This window comes from Oryctolagus cuniculus, chromosome 21 (assembly GCF_051225735.1).
Source record: "Oryctolagus cuniculus isolate XC-2025 breed Fujian yellow rabbit chromosome 21, ASM5122573v1, whole genome shotgun sequence".
Classification (NCBI taxonomy): domain Eukaryota; kingdom Metazoa; phylum Chordata; class Mammalia; order Lagomorpha; family Leporidae; genus Oryctolagus; species Oryctolagus cuniculus.
In genome coordinates, this window is record NC_142887.1 from 10427923 (window position 1) to 10442141 (window position 14219).

Here is a 14219-nt window from a genome sequence, read left to right on the forward strand (position 1 = left end):
AGCAGGAATTTTTTTTTTTTTTTGAGTAAAAGTGACCTTGTTCCCAGAATGCCCCGTGGAAGGACTGAGCACTGGCCCCACCTGGCCAGACCACATGGTGCAAGTTAACTTAATCATCAGGAGTTTGCTTTTCTGGGCGTAGTGCTTTGAAAACAAGGAAACTGACCCTGAAAGCCAAAATACCTCAGGCAGGGTCACACTTTGCCGAGCCTGTTGTCCTGATCGTGCGTGGCGTTTCTGAAGGAACCGTGTGTCCTGTGGACAACCCTGCTGTTGGCACTCACCGGGGTGCTGCCATGTGTGGTTCCTGGGCCATGGGTGTGCGACACCACTGAAGGACGACATCCAGGCTTTGGAATCCTTCACTGGGGCTGCAGTGACGACCTCTCAGCCGTCGTGTCACCTCCCCGAGCGTCCGTGGCGGGGCCCGGCCGTCATGTCACCTCCCCGAGCGTCCGTGGCGGGGCCCGGCCGTCGTGTCACCTCCCCGAGCGTCCGTGGCGGGGCCCGGCCGTCGTGTCACCTCCCCGAGCGTCCGTGGCGGGGCCCGGCCGTCGTGTCACCTCCCCGAGCGTCCGTGGCGGGGCCTGGCCGTCGTGTCACCTCCCCGAGCGTCCGTGGCGGGGCCCGGCCGTCGTGTCACCTCCCCGAGTGTCCGTGGCGAGGGTCATCTGCTGGTGCCTGTTGGACAGAGTTGTGTGGATCCCGTGCGGTGATGCCTGCTATGCACCCACACAGCCTGCTGCTGGGGCTCAAGGAGGGGTCATTGCGGTGCTAATAATCACCTGTGGTTCTCTTTGTTAAACGTTGCTGACGGGTGCTAATACTGGTCACCCTGTTACTGGGAGCTTTAAGTAGATTTTGATTTTGATTCGCCATTAGCCTGAGAACCATCTTGCTGTCCTGTGGTCAGAATGCTTATGTGTCTCAGTGAGCAGGTCTGGGAAGCCTTGTAGAAATGTAAGTGAACTTCAGCGAATCTCTGAACCTGAGCGGAAGGCTTTTTTTTTTTCCAAGTTGGCAGAAGGAAGAGTTGTAAATTGTAGAGTAAGGCTTCTGCAAGCCCGAGGGGATATTTTGTGGCCGGCTGGAAAGCGTGGCTGGGTTTTGAAGGCGTTCACTGTTGGGTTTAAGTGCAGCTGTGCCCGGTGCTTCCCCGGCAGCGTTTCAGTTGTGGTGAGCGAGTTCTTGCAGCTCGGGGCTGCGCACGCTCTCATTTTCTGGGCCGCTGCCGTAGTTGATCTTTTCCTGTTCTTGTCCGTCGTGCAGTTCCCTGTTCTTAGTGGGCTGACGTTTCTTGTGCACCTGTTTTAGAGCTGTGTTTACATAGCAGTGGGTTGTGCATTAACCCCATTGGACCGGCAGTGACTCCCTTAAAAGGAGCCGTCGCTTAGGGGATCAGGTGGCTAAGCCAAGCCTCTCCGTTGCCTCTCCCCGTGTGCCTGGTGCTGACAGTCTCACTAAGGATTCAAGTTCAGGATCTTTGTCCCTGTGCGAGTGGAACTGCCCTCGTGCAGAAATGCCGAGGGCCTGAAAGATTGTGTGTGGAGAGCAGAGCGCTCTGGCCTGGAAGAAGCTGGTGTGGTTGGCATGTGAGGCCGTGGGGCTACTGCATGAATCCCAAAGGCTCCTTGAACTGGGCGGCCCCTGCTTTAAACCCAGGGGCTGCTCCGAGGGAAGACAGGAGGCTGGTGTTTCGAAGATAAGATTTGAGCCCTTGATGCTACTGAGGTTGGTTTTCACCCTTGTACATTCTTTTTTTTTTTTTTTTTGACAGGCAGAGTGGACAGTGAGAGAGAGAGACAGAGAAATGTCTTCCTTTGCCATTGGTTTACACTCCAATGGCCGCTGCGGCCGGCGCACCGCGCTGATCCGATGGCAGGAGCCAGGTGCTTCTCCTGGTCTCCCATGGGGTGCAGGGCCCAAGCACTTGGCCATCCTCCACTGCACTCCCTGGCCACAGCAGAGAGCTGGCCTGGAAGAGGGGCAACCAGGACAGAATCCGGCGCCCCGACCGGGACTAGAACCCGGTGTGCCGGCGCCGCAAGGCGGAGGATTAGCCTAGTGAGCCACGGTGCCGGCCTCACCCTTGTACATTCTTATACTTAGAAAGGCTTCAGGTTTTTTGGCTGAATTTCTCCGTGGACCTCTCACTTTAATCCTAAGTAAAAAAGACTTCTGTGCTGAAGGACATTTTCTGAAGCTCACCTTTATCTCATTTTACCTTTTTTTTTTTTTTAATTTGAGAGCTGAGACAAATAGTTGTTTATTCAGTTCACTCCCCAAATGTCTGCAGTGGCTGGGGCAGGAGCTGGGTCCACAATGCACGTCTTCCACGTGGTGGACAGGGCACCCAGTCACCTGAGCCATTGCTGGTTCATTCCAGGGTCTGCGTTAGCAGGAAGCTGGAGACCAGCTCCAGTCTCCACGGGTGTCTTAACCTCTAGGCCAATGCCCTCCCCTCATCCATTTTTAAAGGAGGCGTTGAGATTTCGTGGAGGGAACGCAGCTGAGAGTGACGTCATCTAAGGTCAGACTCTGCCCTTTAGGGTTCTTGGGAGGTGACATGTGAAATGTCACAGCAGGTGATGGCTTTCTGGGCACAGAGGATGCATTCAGTGCGAGCTCATTAATGAGAGGTTTTCAGAATTGCCAAGCTGACTCAGGTGAAATCTGATCACTTATTTAATTGCCCCCCCCGCCCCCCCTTACTGAAATCCCAGCAGGGGCGGTGTGCAGAGTGCCTGGAGTCAGAACTGGCCTTTGGAGCCAACAGCGCGACCTTTGGCAAGAATCCAGTCTGGCAGATTGTGTCCTTGTTGGCAATCAAGGGGGTAATAACAGTAAACTACTTGATAGGGTTGTTGGGTGGATTAAGGAAGGTAGGAATCTGGGAGGCAGCCGGGGAGGCTGGTGAGCAGCTCGCAGTGGCCACTACTGCTAAAATGAAGACGCAGTATCCTGACCGCCCAGCTGGGAGAGTCCGTTTCCGCCCCACGTGCACGGCGCAGTGAAGGGGCGTGATCCCTGTGTTGTGTGCTGGGAATGAGCCAGGTACACAGACATCTGCAGCACAGAGAACAAGAGGTGCAGGGCTCCTGCCGGGAGGTGCAGAGAGTTCTGGAGATGGGTGGTGGCGGCGGCACAGCTGTGCCAATGTTCTTAAGGTGCCACTGAATTATACTCCTAAAAACGGTTAAAATGGTAAATTTTGTGTTGTCTTACTGCAGCTTTCACAAAAGAGAATAAGAAATAAATGACTGGCCAGCACCGCGGCTCACTAGGCTAATCCTCTGCCTTGCAGCGCCGGCACACCGGGTTCTAGTCCCGGTCGGGGCGCCGGATTCTGTCCCGGTTACCCCTCTTCCAGGCCAGCTCTCTGCTGTGGCCAGGGAGTGCAGTAGAGGATGGCCAAGTGCTTGGGCCCTGCTCCCCATGGGAGACCAGGATAAGTACCTGGCTCCTGCCATCGGATCAGTGCGGTGTGCCGGCCGCAGCGTGCCGGCCGTGGCGGCCATTGGAGGGTGAACCAACGGCAAAGGAAGACCTTTCTCTCTGTCTCTCTCTCTCACTGTCCACTCTGCCTGTCAAAAAAATAAAATAAAATAAATAAAATAAAATAAATGACTTTGAAGTTCACGTGAAAAGAATCTCTTTGAGGAGGTTGGGTGTCAGGGCGTGTGCTCTGGGCAGGTGCTTTGGTGGTACAGAGCTTCTGTGACCATTTTGGAGCAGAGGGGTTACAGGATCAGGGCCACGCTTCCGGAAATTAACCTGGCAGCGCAGTGTTGGCTGGGCTGGCATGGGAGACTCGGGCCTGAGGCTGGAGACAAGCAGAAACAGTGCTGGTTAAGAAGCCATGATTCAGGCTGGTGCTGTGGCACAGCGGGGAAAGCCACCGCCTGCAGTGCTGGCATCCCATATGGGTGCAGGTTCGAGTCCCGGCTGCTCCACTTCTGATCCAGCCCTCTGCTGTGGTCTGGGAAAGCAGTGGAAGATGGCCCAAGTCCTTGGGCCCCTGCACCCATGTGGGAGACCCAGAAGAAGCTCCTAGCTTTAAAAAAAAAAATGACGATTTGTTCTAAGGTTCTGGGAGAGGAGGTGGGATCTCCCTCTGTCTCAGGGACCCCCTCAGTTTCCCCTCCAAAGTGTGAATCAGCGAATAGAATAGCTTCTTTTGGGTCGCCCCCATGAGTTTGGGACCCAGAAACTTGGGCCGTCAGCTGCTGCTTTCCCAGGCGCATTAGCAGGAAGTGGGACTGGAGCAGCTGGGACTTGAACCAGCAGCCATATGGGACGCCGGCATCGTAGGCGGCAGCTTTACCTGCAACACACAATGCCAGCCCCCAAAGTGTCCCCGTGTTCCTGTCTGGGCGTGGGCTGTGTTCTGTTGTGTTTCTCTTTGTGTCTTGGCGCCTGGCACACCGGATGTGCCGTTAGTGCTGCTAAGTGACGACGGCTGGTTCCAGGGAAGGTGAGCAGCAGGGACTGGGAGGAAGCGCAGCAGGGTGCGGGTGAGGAGAGGGGCGGTTGAGGCCTTGTTAGCCTGAGTGAGAGGCAGGCAGGGTGCTGGCCCTCACTGTCCTGCAGGTGGTGGAAGTGGTTCGGAGCTCTGGTGCCATCTGAGGCCACCGCCACCAAGTGCCTGTTGCAGTCAAGGACAGTCTGGAAGTGAGCAGCCTGCAGGCGTAACTGGTGAGCTGGGAGAAGGAAGAAGGTACCACTGAGGGGTGAGAGACAGGCATGGTGACCGTATCTCACGGACAAGCTGACATCCGGGCACAGTGCTGGGGACTGCGTCAGCCTGGCCAGGAGAGGAACCCGCTGCAGAGGGATGCGTTTGAACCTGTCCGTCACGTGCCTGGGCTGAGGGAGGTCAGCCTTGAGGCTTATCTGGCTTCCGTCTTTGGAGCTGGGCACACGGGGCCCGGCAGTCTAGGAAGGCTGTGTGCCAGCCGCTGCACGCCTAGGTGCTCGCTAGCGCCAGAACGTGCCCAGACAGGACTTGTGCTTGGTTTATTGCCTCCTTAGCCATGTGGTTTTAGGATTCCATCGTGGTTCTGGAGAGCTGTCTTACCCACAGCACGAAGGCGGAGGAAGGGGCCGTATAGTTTCCTCACGGGGGTGGGGGGGGGTGGAGCAGGGAGGTGGATTCAGACTTGGCGTCTGGGTTACATTACGGAGTGCCAGGGAAGGAACAGTTTTGCAGGTATTTCTGATGGAATTGTCAAGAACATTGTTCATTACTGTGTCAAAGAATTAAAAAAAAAATACATTTGAAAGGCAGAGTGACAGAGAGAGCTTCCATCTGCTGATTTACTCTCCAAATGGCCACAGCAGCCGGGGCTGTGCCTGCCAAAGCCAGGAATCCGAAGCTTAACCTGCTGTGCCAGAATGCCAGCCCCGTGTCAGAGTTAATGTGAAAAACCCAGTCTTTTGTTAACATGCGCTTGGAGTGTGTTTACAGCTGCCTAGCCCAGTGCCTAGGGTGGGGAGGGGCTGTGCCAGCCGGTGTTTGCAGGGACAGCTGAGGTTGGGAGGTTACTCATTCACCCAGGCCGTGCCGGTGCTAAGCACCGCCCTGGGGATGGGAGAGCAGAAAGCCACGCAGTTGTCATCCCTGAGAGTTGTGCAGGTGGGCAGAGGCAGACTTCCCAAGACCCTGCATGTGTGCAGCGTAGTGCCGCCTACTCTCCCAGCTGGGACGCACACCAAGCCGGCGAGGGGGCAGGGAGTGTTTCCTGGCCGAGAACAATGACTCATGGGCTCTGATTCAGCGGATGAGTGAAGAGTTAACCAGGTAATGAGAGAGAAGAGCTCCCAGCCTGGGGGTGGACAGCAGGAACAGAGGCAGAGGAAGGAGCTGGGAGAGGGTGAGTGTGTGCACAGGGCACTGTGGGGGTTGTGGCCAGAGAGGCAGGCGGGACCAGATGGCCCATTTGCCCTGCGGTGAAGCGCTTGGGCTTGATCCTCAGGCAAGGGGCTGTTGGAGGATTTACGCCGCAGGCAGTGCTGCGCTGGTCCCTTGCCTTTCCCACGATGATCCTGCCAGTCAGGGAAGAAGGGATGTGAGGGGGAGAAGACCAGAAAGCAGGGAGATCAACTGGGAGGCTGAAAGATGGTTGATAAAAAACTTTCTAAGGCAGCCAAAATAAGCACCTTCAGGGCACACGCCAGGCGCACAGCAGAGCCTGCTAGTTTTGCTGTACGCATGGCTTGGCCAGGTGGGTCCTGTCAGGGGCACATTTGGGAGCTTCTAGGGAGGCAGGCCTGTGGCACGCTGGGTTGAGCTGCTGCCTAGGACACCGCCCCATGTCCGAGTGCTGTCCAAGCCCTGGCCCCTCTGCCTCTGATGCAGCTTCCTGCGGATGTATCTTGGGTGCTCGGGTCCGACCCCCCCGTGGGAGACCTGGGTGGAGCTCCTGCCTTCAGCCTGCCCAGACCCAGGTGGTGCAGGCCTTCGGGGAGCGAACCAGTGAATGGAAGATCCCATTCTCATTCTGTGGTCTGCCTTAAAGGTTGATGAGAATAGACACACTTGGGTAAAAGCCTGGAAAAGAAAAGCTAGTGGAGTTGATATTATCAAGAAATAAATTACAGAGAAAAAGTCAGTACATGAAAGCTGGGGGCTGGCGCTGTGGCGCAGTAGACTAAGCCTCTGCCTGCCGTGTCAGCCTCCCATATGGGCGCCGGTTTGTGTCCCGGCTGCTCCTCTTCTGATCTAGGCTCTCTGCTGTGGCCTGGGAAGGCAGTGGAAGATGGCCCAAGCCCCTGCCTCTGTGTGGGAGACTCGGAAGAAGCTCCTGGTTTCAAATTAGCCCACCTCCGGCCCTTGGAACCATTTGGGGAGTGAACCAGCAGGTGGAAGACCTTTCTCTCTGTCTCTCCCTCTTTCTGTCTGTAGCTTTGCCTCATAAATAAATAAATAAATCTTTAAAAAATATACATATAACAGCTGCACAAAAATATGACATAAAGTATTTTTTTTTATTTATTTATTTTTTGACAGGCAGAGTGGACAGTGAGAGAGAGAGAGAAAGGTCTTCCTTTGCCGTTGGTTCACCCTCCAATGGCCGCCACGGCCGGCGTGCTGCGGCCGGCGCACCAAGCTGATCTGATGGCAGGAGCCAGGTACTTCTCCTGGTCTCCCATGGGGTGCAGGGCCCAAGCACCTGGGCCATCCTCCACTGCACTCCCTGGCCACAGCAGAGAGCTGGCCTGGAAGAGGGGCAACTGGGACAGAATCCGGCGCCCCGACCGGGACTGGAACCCGGTGTGCCGGCGCCGCAAGGCAGAGGGTTAGCCTAGTGAGCCGTGGCGCCGGCCTTGACATCAAGTATTAAGCATAGTGATTAAACAGGATTTTTTTGTTTTTGAAGATTTTATTTATTTGAGAAGCATAGTTAAAACAGAGGGAGAGACAGAAAGGTCTTCCATCCACTGGTTCACTCCCCAAATGGTCGCAACAGCCAGAGCTGGGCTGATCCGAAGCCAGGAGCCAGCAGCTTCTTCTGGGTCTCCCACGTGGGCACTGACCAGCGCCTGTATGGGATGCCGCGCCACAGGTAGAGGCTTAGCCTACTGTGCCACAGTGCTGGCCCCTAAGACAGGATTTGACTGGCTGGGAAACCTGGGGGCGAATATTTAACCTTCTTAAATGTCAGTTTCTTTAAGTGCTAGTCTCAGTAATTTGAGTTATTCTAAAGATTAAATGAAATAATGTTTGTAAAGTGTTTCACACTGTGCCCGACAGTAATAAAACTCAGTAAATAAGTGGCAGGTGTTAATACGGTGGTCTGGCGCCTTTTGACTTAGTGTGGTGTTTTCCTGAGCCTAATTTGAGGATGCTAATGGCAGTTACATTTGAAAGGGCTCCCTGGTAAATTAATTTTGGAAAAAGAGGTTTGTATTGTTTTTCTTTTTTTCTCTTGTATTTCTTTCTCACTGCAAGATTGTGTGTTGGAGCTGGAGGGGGTACGAACACAGCACCTCTCGGGCTCATCCGATTGCCAGACTGTTGGTCCAGAACCCCAAGGACTGGTGCGCTGGCATTTCCTTTGGCAGATGCTTGTTCAGGGGTCGCGTTGATTCGTCTGCTGCCAAAGCCCAAGGGCACTGGGCTGTAGTTACTTAGGTCCTTAGTGACGCGTCTAGGAGTATGTGTCATCAAGGGAAAGCTCCCTCAGCTTCCTGTACTCTGTTCTAAGAAGGTAAGGAAGTAATATTTTATTTGTGATCCCAGCTGACCAGATCTTTCATAATAATATTTTTACATGTTTATTGTAGAAAACTTGTAAAATACACAAAGGTATAAGAAAGAAAAATATAATCACATAATACTACCATCCAGAGAGAAGCGCTTAATAAAAGCATTCTCTTTGTATGTTTTCTTCACTAGGGTGATTCAGTACATAGAGTGGTATTGTTTTGCTTGTTTTTTTTAACCTAAAGTTATACTCTGGGCATATTCTCATTTGTATTAATCACATTGTTCTTACAAGACATGATTTTTTAAAAATTTATTTATTTGAAAAAGTTATAGATGAGGGAGAGACAGAGAGCTTCCATCTGCTGGTTCACTTCCTCGATGGCTGCAGTGGCCAGGGCTGAGCCAGGCTGAAGCCAGGAGCTTTATACGGGCCTCTTATATGGGTGGTAGAAACCCAAACACCTGGGCCATCTTCTGTTGCTTTCCGCAGGCCATTAGAAAGGAACTGGATGAGAAGTGGAGCAGCCGGGACACAAACCAGTGCCCACATGGGATGCCGGTATTGTAGGCAACGATGCTACCCACTGTGCCATAATGCTGGCACCACAAGATGTGATTTTTAGCAGCTGCATAATGTATCATCATGTGGCTATGTCGTCATTTGTGTAATCATTCGTTTATTGGCCATTTAGTTTCCCTTTTTGCTATCATAGGTTATAATGCAGGGGCTGGTGCTGTGGCATAGTAGGTTAAGCGTCCAGCTGTGGCATTGGCATCCCATGCGGGCATCAGTTCGAGTCCTGGCTGCACCACTCAGTCCAGCTCTCTGCTAATGGCCTGGGAAAGCAGTAGAAGATGGCCCAAGTGCTTTGGCCCCCACACCTATGTGGGAGACCCTGAAGAAGCTCCTGGCTTTGGATCTGCACAGCTCTGGCTGTTGCGGTCATTTGGGGGAGTGAACCAGTGGATGCAAGAACTCGCTCTGTAACTCTGCCTCTCAAGTAAATAAGTAAATCTTTTTTTTTTTTTTTTTTTTGACAGGCAGAGTGGACAGTGAGAGAGAGAGACAGAGAGAAAGGTCTTCCTTTGCCATTGGTTCACCCTCCAATGGCCGCTGCAGCCAGTGCGCTGCGGCTGGCCCACCGCGCTGATCCGATGGCAGGAGCCAGGAGCCAGGTGCTTTTCCTGGTCTCCCATGGGGTGCAGGGCCCAAGCACCTGGGCCATCCTCCACTGCACTCCCTGGCCACAGCAGAGGGCTGGCCTGGAAGAGGGGCAACCGGGACAGAATCCGGTGCCCCGACCAGGACTAGAACCCGGTGTGCCGGTGCCGCTAGGCAGAGGATTAGCCTAGTGAGCCGCGGCGCCGGCCCAAATAAGTAAATCTTAAAAAAATTATAATGCAGGTAACATCTTTGAGATCTGTTAAATCTGTCAGTGTGAACACTGCTTCACTTTATTTTTGAAGATGAGAAAGTCTTAGTAATCTAGGCAGTTCTTGTGGGTAGAATATCTGATCCCATATTTCAGGTATAATTGTGTAGTGTTTTTTATTAGGAAAATTAAGTTGGTGGCCTGCATTGTGGTGCAGTGTGTTAATCTGCTGCCTGGGTCAGCTCAGAGTGCCTGTTCAAGTCCTACCTACTCTGCTCTGATCCAGCTTCCTGCTGGTGTGCCAGGGAAGGCAGCAAATGATGGCCTAAGTATTGGGGTCCCTGCCACCCGTGTGGGAGACCAGGATGAAGTTCCTGGTTCCTGGCTTCTGCCTGGCCCAGCCCTGGCCGGTGTGGTCATTTGGGGAGTGAACCAGTGGGTGGAAGATCTCTTTTTCTCCCTCTCCAATGCTCTTTCAAATAAATAAATAATCTCAAAAAAGAAAGTTAAATAGCATAATTTAGAGTAACTGATTCTCCTCTGACTAATCCCTTTCTCTGCCCACAGACTGAAAAAAGAATTTTATTAGAATGGCATTTTCTTATTTAAATGGAATAGAAAATGGGTAATTGCAGTCAGTGAGAGTAGTGTATTAAACTGAATTCTGAGACAGGTGTTTGATAGTTCATGTCATTATGGATTTTATTTTTAAAGATTTATTTATTTGAAAGAATTACAGAGAGGGAGAGACCCAGACAGATCTTCTCTCCATTGGTTATGCCCCAGATGGCCAAAATGGCCATGGCTAAGCCAGGTGGAAGCCCAGAGCTTTGTCCTGATCTTGGTTGGCAGGGGCCCAAACACCTGGGTCGTCGTTTCCTTCTTTTCCCAGGCTGTTAGGCAAGGAGCTGGATCCGAAGTGGAGCAGCCAAGACATGAACTGGGACCCATAAGGGATGCCAGTGTTGCAGGTGGCAGCTTTAGCCATTATGTCACAACATTGGCCCTGTCATTAGATATTTTAAATGGAAAAGCAAAGTTGTAAAAAGATACATTCTTAGGCCAGCACACTGGCTCATTTGGCTAGTCCTCCGCCGGATTCTAATCCCAGTTGGGGCGCCGGGTACTAGTCCTGGTTGCTCTTCTTCCAGTCCAGCGCTCTGCTATGGCCTGGGAGGGCAGCAGGGGATGGCCCAAGTGCTTGGATCCCTGCACCTGCCTGGGAGACTGGGAGGAAGTAACCATTTCCTGGTTTTGGATCGGCGTAGTGCTGGCCGTAGCGGCCATTAGGGGAGTGAACCAACAGAAGGAAGACCTGTCTCTCTCTCTCTCTCTCACTCTCACTCTCTATCTCTGCCTGTCCAAAAAAAGAAAATAAAAAATACATTCTTAATCCATTCTGTCCCATTGTCCCAAATATATATGACATATGTAAAGACTTAAACCAAGCAATAATATACCATTTATGGTAACTTTGAAATAAATATGACATTAAAGTATTTGCAGAATTGAAAACTTTGGGGGCCAGCGCTGTGATGCAGTAGGTTAATCCTCTGCCTGCAGTGCCAGCATCCCATGTGGGTGCTGGTTCTAGTCCCAGCTGCTCCTCTTCCAATCCAGGTCTCTGCTATGGCCTGGGAAAGCAGTAGAAGATGGCTCAAGTCCTCGGGCCCCTGTACCCGTGTGGGAGACCAGGAAGAAGCTCCTGGCTCCTGGCTTTAGGTTGGCGCAGCTCCGACCATTGCAGCCATTTGGGGAATGAACCAGTGGACGGAAGACTTTTCTCTATGTCTTGCCCTCTCACTGTCTGTAACTCAACCTCTAAAATAAATAAATAAAATCTTTAAAAAATAAAAGAATTGAAAACTTTGGAGTTAAAGGGTTAATAAGCATAAATCCAGGATCTACCTGAATAGGCATTTCCGTATTTCTACCTGTGTAAAGACTAGTCTGAAAGTCTCATACATAAATTTCTTGAAATTATTGTTAAAAGGAAATAGAATAGGGAAAAACTCTAAGGCCTTAGTAAACAAATGAATGTTTTGACTATTAGTCCTGGCCAGAAACCACTAATAAGAAAATCAGAGTTTAGAAATTCTGTCTTCCATAGCTGCGTTTTGGGGTGAAAGTAGGACGTAAAGAAGAGGACCCAATTTTAAAATTACAGTAGAGGGGCAGCAGTGCGTGCAGAGGGCTTGGCATTGGGCTACGCTGCCACTTGATGTGTGTGCGCATCCCAGATGGACGAGCCTTGTTCAAGTCCCAGCTGCTCTGCTTCTGACCCAGCTTCCTACCAGTGCATCCTGGGAGGCAGCAGATGACGTCTCAAGTGCTTGGGCTCTGCCCTGCCCATGGGAGACCATGTGGCGTTCTGAGCTCCTGCCTCCGCCCTGGTCCAGCCCCCGCTGTTGCCGCAGTTGGAAAATGCATCAGAGGCCGGAAGGTGCCCCCCCCCACCTTGTAGAATAAAAATACTTTAAAAAAATTATAGTAAAATAAGAAAAGTGTAAAAAATTACAGTAGAAACTGTTGATTCCACTGCGTCCACTTAGCTACGTGTCCCAACAATTGTGTGCTCCATCCCTCCTGCAGGGACTGAACACCCCTCTCCGCACGGTCACGGTCACAATGGGGCCTCTGCGTGTCTGCTCACACGGGAGAACGCATTTGCTCCCAGGACTGCCATTCTGGTTTTATTTGTTATGGTTAATGTGCAGTTTCTTTCTGTCCTTCTTTCATTTAAAGATTTATTTATGGGGCTGGCACTGTGGTGCAGCAAGTTAAGCTACTGTTTATAACGCCGGCATCCCATGTGGGCGCTGCTTCAAGTCCTGGCTGCCCCACTTCCGATCCAGCTGTCTGCTAATGGCCTGGGAAAGCAGAGGATGGCCCAAGTGCTCGGGTCCCGGCACCCATGTGGGCGACCAGGAAGGAAGAAGTTCCTGGCTATTGGCTTTGGCCTGGCCCAGCCCTGGCCTTTGTGGCCATCCGGGGAGTGAACCAGCAGACAGAAAATCCCTTTCCGTCTCTCTGTAGTTTTGGCTTTCAAAAATAAGTCAGAGTTACAGAGAAGCCGGTAGCTTCTTCCAGGTCTCCAGTGTGAGTGGCAGGGGCCCAAACACTTGGGCCATCTGCTGCTTTTTCCAGGGCATGAACCTGTGCCCATATGAGATACTGGTGTTGTAGGTGACAGCTTCACCCACCCACTGTACCACAATGCCAGCCCCTAATGTGCAGTTTCAAGAAATATGCTGGCACTGACAAGCCGTGAGTGAAATGAGAAAGAATTGTTTCTTTGAAAACTGCAAGCTGAGTGCTTTGGAAAGAGTTAATATCCAGTGATTCCCGGGGCGGGGTTGGGGGGGGGTACTGGTGAGTTTGGTGTGGACCAGAGTGGGAGAAACTGAAGAATTCTTAAGGGTTCTGTGCTCATGGTGCTTGTCCAGTGCCCGAGTTCTCTCTGTGAAGGGCCGTGGTTTATGTGGGAAAAGAACTGTGGGAACTTGAGCTAGTAGACACAGTCAGTCAGTGTCTGTCTGTCTGTCTCTTCTCTCTCTCAAGATTTATGCATTTGAAAGGCAGAATTACAGAGAGGTGGGGGTGGGGTGGGGGTTCCATCCTCTGATTCACTCCCCAAATGGCCACGATGGCCAGAGCTGGGCTGATCCAAATCCAGGAGCCAGATCTCCCACTTGGCTGCAGGAGCCCAAGGATTTGGGTCATCTGCTGCTGCTTTCCCAGGCCATAGCAGAGAGCTGGATCGGAAGTGGAGCAGCTGGGACTTGAACTGGTGCCCGTATGGGATGCCAGCACAGCGCCGGTCCCCCCACATTCAGATTTCTTGAAGACTTTGCCGGGTTCATTGTCTCAGGATCACAAAAAGTGAGGCACAAGGACAAGGAAGAGTGAGCCAAGAGAAGGAAGTTTATTGAAAGAAGCAGAGAAGGCTCCCGGCAGCCAGGAGAGGCCTGGAAGGGTTGCAGGCCAGGACTGCCTGGCTCGAGATTTTGATGTTTTTCTAAAGAGGTTTGCCTGATGGGTCAGAGTATATGCTAATAAGTTGTTCTACCTGATCCGACGCGGAGATGCATCGTGGTGGCCTGTTGTGCATAGACGTTCACAGAGTGTGCAGCCAGGTCAGAGGTGGGCAAGACAGCGGACGCGACTTCTCGAGATGACGCCGTACACGGTTCTCCCTTCTCCCTCTTCAGCAGGGCTCCTGGATCCTTTCCCGGGGCTCTGGAGTCCCTGGGAAACCTGCTCAGGCAGCCGGCACGTGGCTGGTTCTGACTCTGGGGTGGGCATCCACATGGGTTACCTGTCCACCTGCTGAGACTGGTTGTGTAGGTCTGACGTGGGACCACATGTGACAAACCCCTTGCTCTCCGAAGACGAGAGGAAGGGTTGTGACCCGTGTGGCTCTCACGCCTCCCCTCCTCCACCTGATGCCCAGGTAACAGAGGCTGGTGGTTCTGGTAAAGCAGCGTGTTGTCCATACCGGTTCTGTATTATCTGTTACACCAGGATCCAAATAGTAAGTCCAAGAGTAGGAAGAGCTGTGTCTCCTGAATATTGGGTCGTAAGTCTTCCAGCGTGTGTGCCTGTGAGAAGTAGGAGACTCAAACCGTGTCCCTGCG

General features: G+C 52.3%; 1 protein-coding gene across 1 annotated transcript in view; it reads left to right on the top strand.

Moving 5' to 3' along the window:
* Positions 1–14219, top strand: part of VPS37B (VPS37B subunit of ESCRT-I) — a 36557-nt gene that overhangs the window by 1673 nt on the left and 20665 nt on the right. The window lies entirely within an intron of this gene.